The following is a 20,160-nucleotide window of genomic DNA, read 5'->3' as shown; positions in this document are numbered from 1 at the left end:
CCACTTAAAACACTGCGATCCTATGGACCATCAATACCACCACCAACTCATTTATATGTCAGAGGTGCGCCTTTTAACTCCCCCATACCCCACAGCCAGAAATGTTACACCGTAAAATGGACATGCGGCCCAATTCAGTATTAGCATTGGAAATAAAGTCAGACAACTCAATCCATCAGAATGGTGCAGTTCAATAAATGCACAAATGTATTAACACGCAGAGATGGCCTTAGAGGGGGGTGAACCGGACCGCCGTGCCCCCAAGGACGCCATTAGCCACCACCATGCCAGCTCGAGGGAGTCTTTCAAGGGCTCCCCCGAGCTGGCCTAGAGGCAGAAGGCGAGGCAGGTACCCCATTGCCATTAAATGCACCCGCGGCGGCAGGCTCATTTAATGGCAATAAGGTGCTGACGCGCCCTATTCATATCATTACCTCCTCGCCGGAGCGAGGAGGTTCAAAAAAGAAAAAAGTGGCCAATCCTGGCCCACCCCCCTTCAGCCCCACCCCCTGTTAATCAGCGGCGCGCAGGGGACAAGGTGGGGCGCCAATTCGCCCAGGGCGCTGCTGCCCTTAAAGTCGGCCTGCTAACACGTCCTAAACAGCAGATCCACGGAACGCTTTAAAAAACATAGGCATCAGATGCCAGGCAGAAAAGAAATGTACACCTTGAAGTCAAAATGCCGTTCAGTGGGGGCCCAGCAACCCGCCCCTTGTGCACCACCTCAGCCTGCTGGCCCCTGCTGGGCTGGCTGTGATCATATTTCCTCTTTATGGCGGCCCTGCTGTATGACTTGGAAACTGGTCAAGATAAAGTTCCCAAATAACACTAGCTGTTGAACACCATCAAGGACATATTGCTGTGAATTGTATCCACGGTTCTCACGGAATATTAAAATGGCTAAACAACGGAACTCGCGGAAGTCGAAAATGAACATTGAACTAAAGAGGAGCTCTTATAAAATACTTGAGGTGCAGAATTGGTGATTGCTCGGTGCACATATTGCACTTAGCCTCACCAGTTCCGCACCCATTTCTGGCATTCGGGATTGTTATGTCATGGTCCGGGGGCACCCAGACCAAGCGTACCAAGGCTGGGGGCACTCAGCCGACATGCTGGGGGCACGCAGCAGACCATGGGCTGCGGTCACGCAGCGTGTTGACAGAAAGGGATCACCCTGTATGTGTCGGGAGCACCCGACACAACATCAAGGCTGGGGGCACCCAGCCAACAACTCCAGACTAGGGGCACCCAGGCTGGCAGCAGCAGTTGGCGCCAGCGTTGCTCAGCAGGGGCACCAGCCTCCAGTGGTAGAGTTGCCCGACAGGGGCTCTACATCCAGGGCATGCAGCCACGGGGGACAGCGTTGCCCGGCACGGGCCCTGTCACTTTGGAGGGCGTGGCAGGGCAGGCTCTCAGCCAATTATGCAGCACCAGCATGGTGCTGCTGAATAATGACACGGCACACCATGGTTTCTGTTGCTCTGTAGACTGAAGAGTGGGAAGCCGCTCATTACTTTTTATTAAGAATAGTCACGTGGCTCCTGCCACGAGCTCCTGGGACATACCATGCTCCCAGGAGTGGTGATCCATTACAGGGATATCAGAATGCATGGGAGCTTTTTTCCAGGCAGTGGAGAGCCACGAGAAGTCACTTGGAGGCCTGGCCCTAAGAGCGCTTGAGGTCAGGTAAGAAAAGAGTATGACAGGCCCCAGCGAGATTTTAACTTGCGACCCCTGGTTTATAAGACCAGTGCTCTAACCCCTGAGCTATGGAGCCAGGTGACGAGCGACGTCAATATAACAGGTAATAGCAGCAATGAGTCAGCTCAGAACTGGTTGAATGGGGAGTGTGAGTCAGAAGGAGTGGCAGTCCTGTGAGCCAAACTCAGGAACGAAGAAGAGAAGGGTGGAGACACACTGGGCTCAGTCACAGCACTTGCTGCCCATGTAGTGTACTGTGTAAATCATTAACAAAATCTCTGTGCAGAGCAAACAAAAGAACAGCCATGTTGATATAGGTATTTAAACTCTCAGTCTTGCCGTCTTTTGTGATCCAACAGCATTTGCCATAGAATGTGTGCAAAAAAGGGAAGGATAAGCGAGGAGGAAAGAATTGAGGAAGGCAGTGAACATTTGCAAAGTCGGAACTTCTAAAAGGTTGCTGATTAAATGTAGAGGAGGCTAAATAAACTCACCAGGAGATGGTGATAAAATCAGTTCTTTCCTCATCAGGGCAAGATCAAAAAGCATAGTGGCGCGTTTTAAAATGATGTGTTGGGGGCGCAGGGCTTGCCTTTGGGGGGTGGGGGGAACCTGCCTGTATGTATATAACAAACATGTAGTGATGTGTTGAAGTTTAAGGTTTTGGAAAAACTGTTTATATTCGTTTTTTGAGGGGCACATGCACTTTCATTTGGTATTTGTTTTACCCGCTGCCCCTATAGGATCCAACGAGCCATATATGATAAGAAATGGGAATACTTTGAAAATAATCTGTTTTGCCTCTCATACTGCACAACATTGTAAACATCTTCCTTGCTGGGTCACAGTTTTCCTAGGTCAACTCGTGTTAAGAATGTGCCTAGTATGTGCATGCTGCCGCTGCAGCTAGTGCCTGGATTCTGTAGCAAACGCTACATAAAGCAATGCAGGAGATGTGCAGAATGTTTTATGTTATGAGAATATGGTTTGATTCTATGACAAGACTGGAGGCGAGCATTATGCTTCAACTTCTTTATTTACTACCATTCAGCAGTTTCAACAAACTATACCAAAAATCAACAACAAAGAAATGTCCACATGACTTTCACTTTTAAAAACTACAAATGCCATAGTCTCTGTAGTCCTTCCCATTCCAGCTCAGCTATGACCACATCCTGTCCCCGAGCTCCCCCTCTTCTTTTACTGCTCTTCAAGCAGATAAGTGACATTTTCTTTCCCTCACAGTTAATGTACATTTCTATAGCATTGACGCATAGTTTAGATATGTTTTTTGACTTGGAGTGCCTCTACAGCAATATTTCACAGATTAGTGAGTGAACTTAGATACTGGGCATAGAGCGCGCAAGCGTAGCATCAGGCAACGCGTTAGAATCGTTAAGTGTGTTTGTGAACAGTTATACAGCATGTAGGACTTTTTGTCCGTGACAAGAGCGTATCGGCCGTCATAGAAATCCGCCAAAGTGTTTTGCAGCTAAATACTAATATCGGGAGTTCTATCGGCTTCCTTGGCCCCGTGCTGTATTTCCGGCACCTCAGGGGTTCGCCGTTGGGCCGCCGAGCTCCCTTGGTCCGCCAGCATACCCCCTCCCTTGCGGGTAGAGCGGGCTCGCTCCAGCGCGGGCCCCCTCCCTTGCGGAGGCGAGGTCAGATGCCGAGCGCGTTCAGCCCTTGCAAAGGGCTGACACAGAGTACTCCGGCTCCCACCCTCGCGGGGGCAGAGCTTGTCGGATGCCCGTGCCGCGTTGTAGTCATTCTGCGGCGTGGCCCGAGGCATGCGGAGCGAGTGCTCGTACTAGCGGAACAAATTCATTGCAATTTAAAGAATTTAAGCCCCTCCTTCGCGCGCATTGAAAGTGCAGCCCGAGCTGAGGGAAGCACAGCCCCACGAGAGAAAGGCTGAAGAAGGCAGTGAGCAAGTAGCACAGCTCACGAGGAGAAGGTGCCAGCAAGCACACACACGAGGCGGTAGCCTCCCAACGAGTAATAAGAGATCATAAGCCACCACAGACATACAGAACTAACAAAGTCCGGTGTAGCCAGGAAAAAAAAAAAAAAAGAAGAAAAAAGAAGAAAGGAAATAGGAGAAAGAGACTAGAGATCGATCTCTGAAAAGCATCTACTAGGAAGTGGCCAGCAAAGACACCTTCCTACAGGTATTAAGGCACACAGCACCCCTTAACATGTCGGAATTTGAATGGAGCGAGGAAGAGCAGTCCCTAGATTTAGCCGCAAGTTTCAAGGAGGTGCTGGGGAATTCCCTAGTAGATGCAGCGGCTCAAGGGGTGAGACCCCTGCAGGAAAGGCTGGAGACGTTGGAAGCAATGCTCCACCAGCCTAAAGAAAGCACCAAAAGAACTCATGGCTTGCCGATTGAACCCTCTGGATCAGGGTCTAAGGGGAGTATTCAAGCCCGCAAGAGGAAAGCCTCTGCAGAACCCCAGGGCCATATGGATGGGGCGGAAGACAAGGCCCCGGAGGTCGCCGACGCCTTCGCAAAGCTTAAGAAAGCATATTTGCATCGTCAGGTAGTGCCGAACCTCACAACCCCCTCTCCTGGGGAAGAAAAGGAAGGAGATGAAGACCCAGGCTTGGAAGAAGAGCCAGAGGAAGGGGACCTATCCCCGCAAGAGCCGGAGGAGCCAGTCGAGGAGGAATGGGCAAAGCCCAGCAGGGGAAAAAGAACCCACAAGGAGAAGCACCTCGAAGAGGAGCAGGAGTATATGTTCGATCCGGAGAGTATTAGGAATCCGAGATCTCCCGACTGGCATCCTTCTCCGAGAGTGGCTCAATATATGACAGCAAGGCTAAGAAAAGCTTTAGATAAGGAAGTGAGACAGCGCCTCAAAGCGGAATACCCCCGCCCAGACTTGCCAGGGAAAGTGGCAGAGGCTCCCGAATTGGACCCCAAAATGCTTACCTTTGTCTCAAAGACCAGTAAGGACCCCTGTAAAGGGATAGATAGATCATGGAAAAGTTGTCAGGAAAAGATACTGGACTTGGTCGGTCCACTCGCTAAGATCATGGACTTAGCAGAAAGGGCGAGGGACACAGGCGAAGGAGTGGACCCAGAAGCCCTAGCAGGATGGGCGCAAAGAGCGGTTTGCCTTCTAGGGAACGCAAATTGCGCTATAGCTTCCGAGAGAAGAAGAGGGCTATTATTGAAAATAGACTCGAAGCTCAGTGACCTAGCATCCTACGAGGCTGGGGAGGCGGCCCAAGGACTCTTGTTTGGTGAGACTTTCAGGAAGGAGATGGGCCGCTTTGTAGGCACATACACATCACTGGAGAAGGCGCAAGCATCCATATGTAAGATCTTCCCTCAGAGAGTTTTTGCCGGGACCGGTCGTTACAGGGGTCGCTCGACCGGTCGCCAACAAGGAGGTAGAAGACCCCCTAATCACAGAGCCCAGTACTGGGAGAACAGGCAGCAAGACACGTTCTTTCCAGCCAGAGGTCGCAATACCAGAGGGCGTCGAGGAAGAGGCTTCAGACGAGGTCAGGGGTTTACACCAGGTAAGAGCGGTAACTTACCCTCCAGTGAGAGGGAGAACAAGTATGTTCTGGGAAAACTGGCGCGCGCTTTCCAGCGATGCCTGGATTTTGCAAACCGTCAGAGGTCTGCAGCTAGAATTTATACAGGCCCCAGTGCAGACCAGAGTACCCCAGCGCCCGCGCCTAACGAAAGCAGAGCAAGCGGCCCTCAATACCGAATTAGAACTATTAGTGAAGAAAAGAGCCATAGAAAGATGCCCCAGTGCCCCGAGCTTCATCAGCAACATGTTTCTCGTTCACAGGAAGGAGAAAGTGCGCCCAGTAATACATTTAAAGGAGTTGAACGGATGGATAATTTACCATCAATTCAAAATGGAAGGGATCCATCAGCTCAGAGACTCTCTGAGACAGGGAGACTGGCTGACCAGGTTAGATCTAAAGGATGCCTACCTTATAGTTCCAGTGCAGGAGCATTTCAGGAGGTTCCTAGCTTTTCACTAGAAGAGTCAGCTCTGGCAATTCAGGACGATGCCATTGGGGCTTGCGTAAGCACCTTGGGCATTCACGAAAATAATGAAACCAGTAGCCGCGGCTATCCGAGAGAAGGGCATACGGTTGATAATATATCTAGACGATCTGTTGCTTTTGGCAGAAGATAGAGGAGCGTTGGAATATCAGACGGAGTGGGTACTAGACCTGCTGCAGTCACTGGGATTTCTAGTAAACATGGAGAAGTCAGATACCAAACCAGCGCAGAGGCTGGATTTCCTCGGCTTCATTCTAGATACGAGGAAAGCCACCCTGGAACTACCAGCAAGGAAGATACGAGATATCAAGAGAGAGATCAGAGCATGCTTGAGGAAGAAAGTGATTTCTCTGAGAGTTCTAGCGAGAATAGTGGGCCTCCTGGCAGCCTCCATACAAGCCATTTTTCCAGGTCCCTTACACTATAGAGCCTTACAAAGGTTGAAGATAAGACACCTACAACAAGGGTTGAGATATCATCAATCAATACCGTTGGATCAGGAGTCTATCACAGAACTGGAATGGTGGTTGCCATATTCGGAGACCGGCCGGACCTCATAATAGAGTCAGACGCCAGTCGTCTAGGATGGGGAAATCGGTGCAGAGAGTTGCAAACAGGAGGCAAATGGAGCAGACAGGAGCTGAGTCTGCACATATACTGTCTAGAACTTCTGGCAGGCTCCTTCGCGATAAAGACGTTCACGAGAGACAAAGTGAAGTCTTGCGTCCTGCTAAAGATGGACAACATTTCGGCAGTACGTTACATAAACCACTTAGGGGGACGAAGTCCAGGATGCTAGCCGAGCTAGCGAAGGATATCTGGCACTACTGCCTGCAGACAGGGACGTCAGTGACAGCGGAGTATCTGCCCGGGACACTGAATGTAGTAGCAGATTGGAACTCCCGATACCTCACGGACTCCAGCGATTGGAGGCTAGATCCAGCAGTGTTTCAGATATTGGATCAGAAGTGGGGCCCGTTACACATGGATCTGTTTGCGTCTCGCCTCAACGCACAGATACCCAGCTATTTCAGCTGGAGGCTAGATCCAGACGCAAAAGTTACAGATGCATTCCTACAGGATTGGGCAGGCGGCCCGCATTACGCGTGTCCTCCTTTCATGATGCTGAGCAGAGTGCTGGCGAAGTGTCGGAGGGAGAGTGCGGAGTTTGTACTAGTAGCACCTTTGTGGAAAGCTCAAGTATGGTTCCCGACGCTGATGGAACACTTGATAGATCTGCCGAGAGTCCTCCTGGAAGGAGAGCGACTACTCACGGACCCAGCTGGGCAGTGTCATTCTCTGAGAGTGAGAGGGATACTCCCACTCATCGTGTGCAGGATATCAGGAGACGATGGGAACTGCCAGGCATTTCGATGCAGGTGGCAGAACTCATTGCCGAATCCTGTGCTCCATCATCTAGGAGGAGCTACGACGCGGCTTGGGCCAAGTGGACTAGTTGGTGTAGAGGGAGAGGTATTCATCCCATTTCTGCACCTGTAGTAGCGATACTAAACTTCCTAGCGCAGCTTCTGCAAGATGGGAAAGCATTTCGCACTATAGGAGTGTACAGATCAGATCTCTGCAGGACACGTAACGATTGAAGGAGTGCCAGCAGGCGAACACTCGGCAGTTTGTAGGCTCATTAGAGGAGCTAAGTTTAAAGCACCACCAGCACCTAAGTACACAGTCTTATGGGACGTGATGATAGTACTGAAATTATTAGAAAGCTGGCCGGTTAATAGATATTTATCTCTCAAGCAGTTGTCGGGCAAGCTAGCGATGCTGTTATGTCTTTTATCCTGTAAGAGAGTGTCAGATATTAAAGCATTAGAGGTTAATAGAAGCACATTTGGGCCAGAGGGAGTGACCTTTGTAGTAGTGCAAAGGACTAAATCAAGCACCTCCACAGTGCATTATCCGTATTTTCCAAATAATATCTAATGGTGCGTAGCAAGCTGCATCAAAGAATATGAAGCCAGGACAGCAGAGAATAGAGCAATAAGTACAACGCAGTTATTAATAGTGCGTAGGAAGCCTTATCAGGCGATAAAGACAGCTACCATAGCAAGATGGGTCAGAGAAATAATGCTAGCAGCAGGTATTGATTTACAGAGGTATGGTGCTCATTCAGTGAGAGGGGCCATGGCGTCCAAAGCATACAGGACAGGAGTCCCATTGCAGGATATTATGTCAGCAGCAGACTGGGCGAATGATCGTACCTTCAGAGAATTTTATTTTAAACCGGCTGAGGATATAGAGAGTACAGTGTTGGGACAGCTTTGAACAAGCATAATGCTCGCCTCCAGTCTTGTCATAGAATAAAGATTACCCCAGCTAACTGCGCAGGGAGTATTAATTCTATTAAAGACTAGGAGGCGAGCATTAGTTCCCACCCACTGCTATTTGTTAATCATATTGTATGTAATTGTGTAATGATATGATGACAAGCTAGACTCCACCTTGATATTATATTTATGTTTTCCCTAGGGGAAGAGCAGAAGAACAATTGAGTGAGTCGACTAGAAGGAAGAAGGCGAGAGTTCAGCCATTGAGATGTTAATCTTTTGGAGTTCAGGAAGTCTTCGCTCAGTTGGCGGGACGAGAAAAGTTATGGTTAAAGAACATTCAGAGCACGTAAAAGAGAGGAGGAGCTCAGGGACAGGATGTGGTCATAGCTGAGCTGGAATGGGAAGGACTACAGAGACTATGGGATTTGTAGTTTTTAAAAGTGAAGGTCATGTGGACATTTCTTTGTTGTTGATTTTTGGTATAGTTTGTTGAAACTGCTGAAGGGTAGTAAATAAAGAAGTTGAAGCATAATGCTCGCCTCCTAGTCTTTAATAGAATGAATACTCCTTGCGCAGTTAGCAGGGATAATATTCTGCACCAAATCACCACCGTTTCAGTTTCAGAGCAGCTACGCTTGTCCATGGAGTGGCAAACTATTCCCCTGCCAGGGGTCTCAGACTTAAGTCTACTGGTGGAAAGAAAGTTAGCATAGGGAACATAAGAGGATGGAAAAGTGGGAAATAGATATTGCAAACACTGGGAGGGATGTAGGGAGGGTGGGAGGGAGAAGGAGGAGGAATGAAGGCAAGGTGGGAGGAAAGGAGGGGCAGAGGGAGGGGAAGCATGTTTTGTAGTAGCATGGCTGCATGTCCGTTGTTAGGACTGATTTTCTATACTATGACCTGGTATGCAAAGCAGCCACTAAACTAGATTTGTGCTATATGTCCCCCTTACCTTTCTCATGTGTGAAGATGTATGGAGGTTTGTGGGGGAGGGGGCATTTCAAAATGTTGTTTGGGTGCCTCCTTCTCTCCAGACCACCTGAGGCGGCTCTGTGGTTCATGGAGTATGATAGAGATGTTTACTGAAGCAAACTTCAGTGGGTGATTTGTCCCACCTTCAACTTTATTATTACCCGAGTATATTCACTGGCCTACAACCAAGAGCTGACAGCAGGGAAAACATGCGAGTGATAAATTAACACCTTGTACGGGTCTGTCTTTGTTTGTATGTATAGTGCAAAAGTGATAGTTTCTACAAGCAACCATTTATTTAGAAACAAATCCAGAGAGGGCTTTATTCACAGTATTCAGACCAGGCACCCTGCAGAATGCTGAGTGCTGAGTGACCCAAATTAAATGATTATGTGCCTCATGATGTATTGCTTGGAGCAGGCAGCCCTTGCCTAAGCCACCTGCTTCTCTTGTAGGCCACGCCCCGCTCACGTTGGCCAGGTTGCCCTTCCAGACCACCACACGTGGTTTTCTTCTTACTTATCCAACCGTACCTTTGCTGTCTCCTGGTGTGGCAACACTTCTCCATCTTTTCCCCTTGATCACGGTGTTCCTCAAGGGTCAGTCCTGGGTCCTTTTCTATTCTCCCTATATACCTCACGTCTTGCTCCTAGAATTTCTTCCTTTGGACTATCGCACCACTTCTATGCTGATGATACTCAGCTCTTTCTATCCTTTTTGTCTTTTACTCCTGATATTCATCACACTCTCTCAACATGTCTTTCTGCTATCAAATCCTGGATGACCTCCCATTTCCTTACTTTTAATGCCGGAAAGACTGAGGTCTTATTCTTTCCTGCTAACACGCTCCCAACAGTCTCCTCTTCCTTCTATTTCTTTTTCTGCCTCTACTCTCTCTCTCCCACTGTACGTAACCTTGGTCTCTATTTCGATTCTAATCTTTCCTTTGCTCATCATATTTCTCTCACATCTCGTTCCTGTCGATTTCATCTCTATAATATCTGCAGAGTCTGCCCTTTTCTCACTTTCCACAAAACTTCTTCTCTCTTCAATAATCTTCTCTTGACCATTTTATTGTTTTGTCACATTCGTTGTTCTTCCCTGTTCACGTCTTGCTCCTCTTAAATCAATCTGCCATTCTTCTACTCGCTGACTTTGTCTTCTTTCTTATCAGGACTCCATTTCCTCTTCTCCTGCCTCATTTGGCTGGCTGTCTTTGCATTCTCCACTTAAATTTAACTTTCTTTACTTAGTTTTTAAATCTCTCTATGAACTTGCCCCCGACTATCTTGCTTCTCTTCATTCATTCTATACTCCCTCTCGCTCTCTCCGTTCTTTTGGTCTTATCCTTGTGCTCAATCCCACTTTCGTTCTTTTCAACTCCTTGCTCCTCTTCATTGGAACATGCTCCCCCTGTCTCTCCACTCCATTACTTATTACTCTTTATTCCGTTGTTCCCTAAAAACACACCTGCTTCAGTGTCCTGATTGATTTTTACCGACAGTATCTGAATGTTGATTTGGACTGCTGATTTTATGTACCGTTGATTTTTCCTGTGTGAAGCGCTTTGGACAAAGGCACTATATAAATCACAATAAAAATACAAATACAAATACACGATACTTTGCATCCCACTTAAAACACTGCAATCCTATGGACCATCCACACCACCACCAACTCATTTATATGTCAGAGGTGCGCCTTTTAAATCCCCCATACCCTACAGTCAGAAATGTTATACCGTAAAATGGACATGAGGCCCATTTCAGTATTAGCATTGGAAATAAAGTCTGACAACTCAATCCATCAAAATGGTGCAGTCCAATAAATGCACAAATGTACTAACACGCAGAGCCGGCGTTAGAGGGGGTGAACCGGGCGACCGCCCGGGGCACCACGTCCCCGAGGGCATCATTAGCCCCCACCACGCCAGCTCGGGGGAGTCTTTCAAGGGCTCCCCCGAGCTGGCCTAGAGGCAGAAAGCGTGGCAGGCGCCCCATTGTCATTAAATGCACCCACAGCAGCGGGCTCATTTAATGACAATAGGGTGCTGACGCCCCCTTTTCATATCATTACCTCCTCTTGGGGGCCTCACCCTAACAGCGCTTGAAATTATGTAAGAAAAGAGTATGACGGGCCCCAGCGAGATTTGAACTCGCGACCCCTCGTTTACAAGACCAGTGCTCTAACCCCTGAGCTATGGAGCCAGATTGTTAATAGCATGGTCAATACAACAGGTAATAGCAGCAATGAATCAGCTCAGAACTGGTTGAATGGGGTGAGTGAGTCAGAAAGAGTGGCAGTCTTGTGAGCCAAACTCAGGAACAAAGAAGACAAGGGAGGAGACACACTGGGCTCAGTCACAACATTTGCTGCCCATGTAGTGTACTGTGTAAATAATTTCCAAAAGTAAGCATATTCAATCTCTGTGCAGAGCAAACAAAAGAACGCCCATGTTGATATAGGTATTTAGACTTTCAGCCTTGCAGTCGTTTGTGATCCAACAGCATTTGCCATAGAATGTGTGCAAACAAGTGAACGATAAGCGAGGAGGAAAGATTTGAGGAAGGCAGTGAACATTTGCAAAGTCTGAACTTCTAAAAGTTTGCTGATTAAATGTAGAGGAGGCTAAATAAACTCACCAGGAGATGGTGATAAAATCAGTTCTTTCCTCATCAGGGCAAGATCAAAAAGCATGGTGGCACATTTTAAAATGACGTGTTGGGGGCACAGGGTTGCCTTTGGGGGCGGGGGAGGGGGAACCTGCCTGTATGTATATAACAAAAATGTAGTGATGTGATGCAGTTTAAGGTTTTGAAAAGCAAAAGGGCGATGAAAAAATTGTTTACATTCGTTTTTTGAGGGGCACATGCACTTTCATTTGGTATTTGTTTTACCCGCTGCCCCTATAGGATCCCACGAGCCATATGTGATAAGAAATGGGAATAATTTGAAAAGAATCTGTTTTGCCTCTCATACTGCACAACATTGTAAACATCTTTCGTGCTGGGTCACAGTTTTCCTAGGTCAACTCATGCTAAGAATGTGCCTAGTATGTGCATGCTGCCGCTGCAGCTAGTGCCTGGATTCTGTAGCAAACGCTACATTAAGCAATGCAGGAGATGTGCAGAATGTGTTATGTTATGAGAATATGGTTTGATTCTGCACCAAATCACCACCGTTTTAGCTTCAGAGCAGCAAGACTGGTCCATGGAGTGGCAAACTATTCCCCGGCCAAGGGTCTCAGACTTAAGTCTACTGGTGGAAAGAAAATTAGCATAGGGAACATAAGAGGATGGAAAAGTGGGAAATAGATATTGCAAACACTGTGAGGGATGGAGGGAGGGCGGGAAGAAGAAGGGGTAGAAAGGAAGGCAAGGTGGGAGGGAAGGAGGGGCAGAGGGAGGGGAAGAATGTTTTGTGGTAGCATTGCTGCATGTCAGTTGTTAGTGACAGGAATAACTCCGGGAAGCTGTAGCCAAACCAGTTTAGGTAGCAGTGATAAGCAGTCTAGGCTACGTTCTTCAGAGGGGGTGAGCTTGTAAAGGGTCCACAATGAGGTCACACAATGGGAATCACAGATTACACTTAGACGGGATGTATCAAAATACAGTTCTTTATTTATGTCCAGAACACACTAGAAGCATGACTACTAGCAGGTAGACTTTTCACACAGCACTATCAAACTAAATACCAATATACATTCACTTTGTTATAGGGCATAATACATATCAGAGACTCCTGCAATGGAAAGGTTAGACAGTTATTATGCACAAAATGGTCCACAGAGATGATCCCTAACTAAAATTGTCCATTCCTAAATTGCCTGGGGCCTTTTGCCCAATAGTTCAGGTTACAGTTCCACAGAATTTAGGATGCAGGAAAAAAGGCAGGTATGGTCTCCGGGGTCCAGTGAAGGGTTCTTATCGTTAGTGTTCAAGTTAGACTAATGCCCAAAAGTAGCCCCAGCAGTCAGATGTCTTGCGCAAGCAAGCAATGGCAAAGCCAATATTGTTATAAATAAGCTTTATTATAAGCCCATTGACTTATACTGTGAGTATAGGGGTAGGTTAGAAACTCTCTAAGTTACACCCATACTCTGATCCTTCCCCAGACTTGGCAGAACAAAGGAAGGGTGTCCAACGTTGCTATTCCATGGAAAGTCACAGTGCTCGATTCCCAGGGGTTGCAGGTTCGAGCTGATCTCTGGTTGGTGTCTTTTACTGTTGCAAGAACTCCCGGTTGAAGAATGCAGAAAAAGTCGATGTCGCACACCTCGCAGGAATGAATTTGGGTCAGGTAAGCAATTCATGGACGGTGGTCACTGCGCACGGCGACGCATAAGGACTCAGCAGCTGCGGTCAGACTTTCCCTCCCATCTCGGGTCCCCTTGATTCTAGGATAACGAAATCTCACAGGGGGTAGTCTTGTAGGGTCTGCCAAGGATCCCCCATGTTTCAGGCCAAAACCCGGTATGGTGATGCCGGCAGCATGGTAGCCGCAACAAGCAACCTCCAAATATCATAAGTGACTTTGGGCAAACAGACGACCAAAGTCGCTTATAAAAATCGGGCCTGGCAACACTGATACCGAGGATGGTCTTAACCCCGCCCCTCCTTCCGCGTTTCTTGTCACCACACAGGGCTCCCCCTCCTTCCTAATGAGTCTTTCCTCTGCAATCTCCTTGACGGCAGCAGGGGTCGGAGCACCCTGCTGCATGCAATGTTGTGATCCGATCCTCGGACTCACAGGGCAGCACATTGAGCCGCTCTCACTCGTCTCCCCCAACCTGCACCACCAAAGGCCTCCAGTAGTGATGGCGGCTGCGCCTCAGGCCTGGCTACAGGCCTGACCCTGGTTTCATGGGTTCCATGTGTCAGGGACCTCATTCCCATCAGTATCGGGTGGGGGGTGACAGCGGGGGGACCTGCGTGGTGGGTTACCTTCTTCTCTGGGATCACAGAGATGGGTGGAGTGTTACGCCAAGGAGACCGGCGGCGGCTCATGGTGATACTAAACTTACCCGATATGTTGGTCAACAACGTTCAGCAGGCGTGCCAGGTTTCTATGTCACCGAATACGGCGGTTTTGGGCACCGTTTCATAGACGTTGGAGGTTACTTTAATGGTCCGGGACATGGACGGACTTCAATTCCCATCATCCTTGGTTCCGTTCTTTCCTCCAATGGGAATCAGGGAGCCTCGCTTTGGACTGCATATTACGTTTCACGTAACACGGAAGTATGCTTCCAATTGAAGTTACTCCGGTGATATGTTGCTCCTGAAGTTCCGTCTTCACCTTCGACTTACCTTGGATCTTCTTACCTGTGTACCAAACCCTCAGCCTGTTTTACGGATTTCTCTCTCTGCCTTCGTCTTGTTCCCGGTTGCTCCCGCACGTGTACCGAACCTTCAAGTCTGCCTACGGACCATCCTCCTGGACGCTGATTTTGCTTCTAGTCTCCTGCCTGTGTACCCAACCCGTACTGTTATTTGGTTTGGAATCTGAACTCCTCCACTCTACAGCGCGAACAAGCGCACCGCAAGTATCTATTTCCTTTTTTCCTGGGTAATCTTGTTTGTCTTTTCAATCCTGTTGTGGCTGCTTCCCAGTTGAACTGTCTTCTTCCACTTCCTGTTAAACTAAACTCCTCTGTGCACAAGAACGCTCTGCAGGGACGTGCACCATCCCGACTCTAGAGTGATCCGCGTGCCATCGGGTTTAGTTCCCCTACTAATTTTCCTTTTTTTGGTGTTTTGCACCAGTCGTTGTGGACTTCCTACTTACCCTGGGATTAAACTCCAATCAACACGGTGAGGCTAACAGCTCAGTCATCTCTCTTTCTTCAGTGTAGCCCTGTTATATTAGTTGAGTCTTCACTGAACCCATTTTCTTCTTGTCTTTAGTGTTGGGTTACCTAGAGGGAAAATCAGCTGTAGTCAGTACAGGTATTACTAGTGTTATATTCAGAATTAGCTGTGTTAATCCTTATTCTTTCTCCATATTAATGCCTGTTCATTCCTTTACAGCTGGTGACTATAGCGGTGTGTGTTCCCGCTCTTTTGAGTGATCGGTCTACTTGATTGTATCCTTAAACAGTCTGGGGACATATTGCTAAAAAGAGCCTTCTTGCCCTCAACAGAGAGGAGGCCCCGGTTAGGTCTGACTATGGGCTCTACAATCAAGTCCTGGGTCAAGGTTCCACTGCATCACCTGGATTACCAACCGGTGAGTCTCATGGACTCTCATTTCACGGCAATGAGTCCTGGAGCCATTGCATCATGCGCAGTGGCCGAAGTGAGTGGGAACGGTTGGGAGCGGCGTTCCACTAGTTTTATTTTTTACTGTGAACAGTTCCACTACTTTTTGCAACCATTTACACCATTCCGGAACTGTTCATTGTGAAGTTAAAGCATATTTCTCCACTTTACCACCCAATATCAGTTACAGCTAACCTGGCATCTGTTTCAATTGAATTGGCTGTCAAGCAGCATGCTGCAAACCCTTGAAAAATGTGTAGCACGTTTCGCCCCTCCTGTCTACTCTATCCCAGCCAGGGTCACAGTCCCACTACTTTTTTTGGTACACTTCTACCACTGATCATGCGGCCATTGCTGTCCACAGCCCTTAGTTGTCTCAGATAAAAAAAATTATAATCTCTATTTGTATTCTAAAAACAACCTCTATGCTTAAATGAGACTATGCATCAGGTACCATCCAATTCAACTCATTAATGCAACTTCACACACCTGTGATCTTGCGCACAATCTGTGTTACACAATGCATGCATTCTTGGCATCAGTGATGTCACTATCTCGGTACACTGGCACAAAGCCCCATTTATGTAAGGCAGTTTTGATTGGTTTCTAAAATATATCTTAGCCTTATCAATTTTTTAATGGAGCCAGCACCTCGGATCAAACTTCTCCTATTACACAATCCCACCCCAAAATACCGGGGCAAGAAACAGGCTGTGTTTGGAGTTAAGGATCTATTCTCTTTAAATGAAGAATCAAAAACAAAAGGTTGTCCCCTAACTTTATCCTGGGAAAGTCACAAAAAATGTTATACAATCATAGGCTGCTTCTCTACATTAAGAAATAAATTCAACCTGCTTTTCAAGATGTCTATAACATGTAGAGCGCATGAATCATACAAATTCAAATATAACATTATATCTACGAAGCTATTTCTAAGCAACAATACATATTTCAATATTAGCATTGCTACTTGTCGGCCAGTATGTGTCCAAATTTTCCTCAAATAATTAACAGTTCAATTCACTATCTTTGCTCCAATAATAACAACAGATGTTTCCATCACAGAAATGTTTCACTGAAAAAATTACCATCACATGGATAGGAGACTTAATGTACATTCCCCAATGAGTATGACATTCCTATGCATTTATGTGCTGCTGATGACTCATACCATATGCCTCTATGTAAACTAGTCTTTAACCCATGATCAGAAATGAAACGTTGGTCCCAGATCGGGTCTATCTAATGCAGGGTCCTGCCCCTTCTGCACAATGTCATGAGCCAGGTTTGACTATTCATTTAAAATTGCATCATATTTTATGGAATGGAAGTGGCCTCACTAAGCTCCCTTTCACCCCAGGAATATCTCTTTTTAAATGATTACACCTTCAGAGGTCGAAAATGGTGTATCCGACTGTACAATTATGAGGCGGTGTACACATGTTCACAATTCCAGTTTCTGAATACGCATGTGAAAACATTTAGCTACTGTGAAACGACACTGCGCACCCTGTGCAGAAAATGCCATTCACCTATTTAAAGTGAGTTCCCTTTTAGCATAAATAAGGTAAAACGGCAAAGTATATTTCAGACTAAAATGCTACAGTTTTCTATTTGTAATCAATTGGCTATGGTTAAAAGACGCTGCATGTTTTACACAGTGGAGTAACTTTGCTGAAAATGTTGGGGGGGACATGACAACTGAAGCAAAGGGGTGAGGTGAAGGGAGGGCGGATGGTGGCTTTGAGGGATCGTTTTGGCCAAATTGTTAAAAAAAAGAATGGTTCAATGGTAGATTTGACTGAATTCGGTCACCACCATTAGTTCGAAGCCGAAGATACCGAACATGATGAGCAGTGGTTGCAAGGGTGGCCCCCCTCAGCCCATGTTTGGTATTTTTGGCTTCAGAGGTTGCAGGGGTGTCCCCCGTTGCCTCAGCATTGGTGGCAGTGAGCCCAACAAAAAAAAGAAGAAAAGGGATGCTGCAGCGTCAGATCCCACCCGCGTTAAAGGGATGGATCTGATGCTGCAGGTTACAGGAGAGGCAGCGGATGGAGAAAAGTTAAGTGGGGGGGGGCTTTATGGGTGTACTGGCAGTTTGAGGGGACATGGGTTTGTTTTTTTGTACCGAGGTAAAAACGTATTTGCAGCAAAAATGAACCTGGCTAATTCCACCGTTATTTTGTACGTCGGTCAAACAACCTAAATCCCTGAGGGATAACACTGAACTACTACACCACACGAGTCCATTGCTGACACTCTGTTATAACTTTCATAAGACTGGTGGTGTATCTTTAAAATTCAATTAGGCCCCCGCGCATCTTCAGCCATGCACCCAGTGACACAACATAACATTCATAAACTTAATTCAACTAGAACATACAAACAATGCATTATTTATCATTCATTCAGACACAAAGGTCAACACACATATGCTTGTACACACTCACTCACACACAAATGCCCCCAGCACCTCCACTGACATACACTGCGTGCACACAACATTTATATGTACATTTACAATAACACATGGAAACAGTGACGCAACGTCCATTGAGGAGACCAGACATTATCACCCCCTGATACCTGAAATTCTGGGCTACGTTGACTTGCTGAACTATAAAGCCATGCCAGAAAGGACCAGATTTACTGGAATGTCAGCAATTTGCCTGATTTTTCCTTTCATTCAAAGGCAGAAACTATTGGTTAATGCAGTGCAGTGGGTGACCAAGTATAATTGGTATAGATTTTTAAATGCCATATATCTCCAAACTTGGGTTCTGCACAGCACCTTATATGCCTGCGTGCTAATAGAATTTGTTTCCACAAGATTCTGACTGATTAAAATTAAGGCATGTTTTCCTGTGTTGAAATGGCTCCAAGCAGTGGAGTACCGAGCGGGAGAGTCGCAATGGGTTGGTCAAGCTCCCCCCATCCCCCCGTAGCTCTTTTAAGAGCCAGGCCGGGACATTTGTCATTGGGACACCTCTGCCATTCGGCACCTGAAAGAGGGCACCCAACGGCAAAGGTGTCCCACTGGCAGGACAATGTGTGCTGAGCAATTGTCCTGGCAGCAGAACACCTTTCTCGTTCCGAATGGTAGAGGTGTCCCGCTGCCAGGACAATGTCCCAAGGAGATCCGGGCAGCAGCGGGTCCTCTCGTAGCTCTGTTTTACAATGTGAGCCACTAGGCACTGATGGGAGGAAGGGGGGTACTATTAGAAGGGATTTTTGTCCCTTTTGAAATGTGAATGGGAGGGAGTGATAAGAAGTGAGAACGGTGCATAATGTTACATGCTTTATGAAATAATGCCTAGGGCTTTAAAACCCAAGGAGGATTTGGTAGGCTCACATTAATCTGCATGATGCTATTGTGACTTTGCATGAAGAATGGGGAGAATGAAACTAAAGCCCAACTCCCATTGCTCAACATATTTCTATGACAATGTATATAGTGTATGGCTAGTTTATTATGTAATGTGGTTTTCTTCCAATGCATTGCTATACATAATTATATGTATTACATACATAATAAGCACATGAAATGTAAAGCAAAACCTTAATTAATATCTATATCAACTAAGCCTGGAAAGATGTGCACGGGCACTTAAATTGTCCACATCCCAGTTTCACCATTTAACCAAGTGTGTGATCCTGAGCAAATCATTTAATCATATGCTGCCTTATCTGCAGCTCTGTAAGTGATTCTGATTCACTTCAAAGCTTATTTTAATGTATCATGCTATTATAATGGAAAAGCCTAATGAGTATAGAGTTGCTCCACATATAACAATAGTGCAATTTAGGTATTTTGCACCACAAAGTTATTTGTCACTTGGCTTATTTATGGCAACTTATTCTAAAATCACTTCCATGGTGTCTCTAAGTATCAAAGACTGATGATGCGCCTTGCAATGTCCTTTTCTGTGAAGTCACTTCTGTTGGTGCAATCCATATGCTAATTAGGACGTTTGCATGTATTTTGCCTCAGAGGGCTTGGACAGAGCTCCCCAACAAACATACACAAACACAATTAAAAGCATGTTTTTTTTTAATTACCTCTGCTCTGCTTTCAAATGCCGCCCGGGCCACGTCTCACGTTACACCGACCTAACCTCTTCGCACTCACGTGCCTCCAGACAGAAACCAGGAAGCTGAATGAGCTTCCTAGTTCCTGTCTGTGTGTTGCACAAACATGAAGCCGGAAATCGATGCTCTGTGCCGCTGGCCCCCGGAAGTGCTGCTGCTAGCGTGACAGCACAGGCGCCAGGCCCTGCAACACCCAGTTCAGCACCCTGGCTGCTGACTTTGAGTCAGGCCAGCCAGGGTGAGGGACTGAGCCACGCAGGGCATCCCAGCCCTGTAGGTGTTGCAGCGCGGCTGCCAGGCATCTCTGCATTATGTAATGAGACAGCGCAAGCCTTGCTGACCATGCCAGCTTGGCTTGCGCTGTCCATTACATAATTGATGATTGTGGCCCCCCTGCCCTTCCAAAAGATGGGGGGGACAAAAAGGCATGCCACAGAAGTTGGGGGGACAAAAAACCCTGTCCCCCCCTATAATTACACCCATGGTTTTACACAGAAAATGCTATTTGAAATCCGTCCCCCAGTGACTTCCAGTTCCCGCCACCCTCTCTGGGGACTTACTGATGAATGATTCCTGAGGACATAGTTCCGGTTTCATTTGGACTTTTATACTCACATCTGTGCTTTTCTTTTAAGGCGCAGAATTAGCAGGGCCCCTCCCAGCTTCCAGGTACTTTCCCCAGTCAGCAAGGCCCTGGAGTCTCTACTTACAGTCCATCTCAGGGAATCAAGTCTACTTCAGCTAAAGTCTGCTTCAGGTAAAGGTTCTGATAGTTTGACATCAGATTTTCTTAATGTGCATGTAC

At 47.0% G+C, this 20,160-nt stretch overlaps 2 long non-coding RNA genes and 2 other non-coding genes across 4 annotated transcripts in view; 1 reads left to right on the top strand and 3 right to left on the bottom strand.

Moving 5' to 3' along the window:
• LOC138529512 (uncharacterized) overlaps positions 1–20,160 on the bottom strand; it is a 230,096-nt gene that overhangs the window by 69,826 nt on the left and 140,110 nt on the right. The window lies entirely within an intron of this gene.
• Positions 1–20,160, top strand: part of LOC138529513 (uncharacterized) — a 376,286-nt gene that overhangs the window by 270,602 nt on the left and 85,524 nt on the right. The gene's annotated exons all lie outside the window — the stretch shown is intronic.
• TRNAI-UAU (transfer RNA isoleucine (anticodon UAU)) lies at positions 1,708–1,780 on the bottom strand. The gene has a single exon. It is a non-coding gene; the product is annotated as a tRNA-Ile (tRNA).
• Positions 11,141–11,213, bottom strand: TRNAT-UGU (transfer RNA threonine (anticodon UGU)). Its single transcript has one exon. It is a non-coding gene; the product is annotated as a tRNA-Thr (tRNA).

The sequence above is a fragment of the Ambystoma mexicanum genome (assembly GCF_040938575.1).
Source record: "Ambystoma mexicanum isolate Mex_15411 chromosome 12 unlocalized genomic scaffold, UKY_AmexF1_1 Mex_chr12_unloc.1, whole genome shotgun sequence".
Lineage (NCBI taxonomy): Eukaryota > Metazoa > Chordata > Amphibia > Caudata > Ambystomatidae > Ambystoma > Ambystoma mexicanum.
The sequence above is the reverse complement of the archived record's forward strand: the minus strand, read 5'-3'. Positions and strand labels throughout refer to the sequence as shown.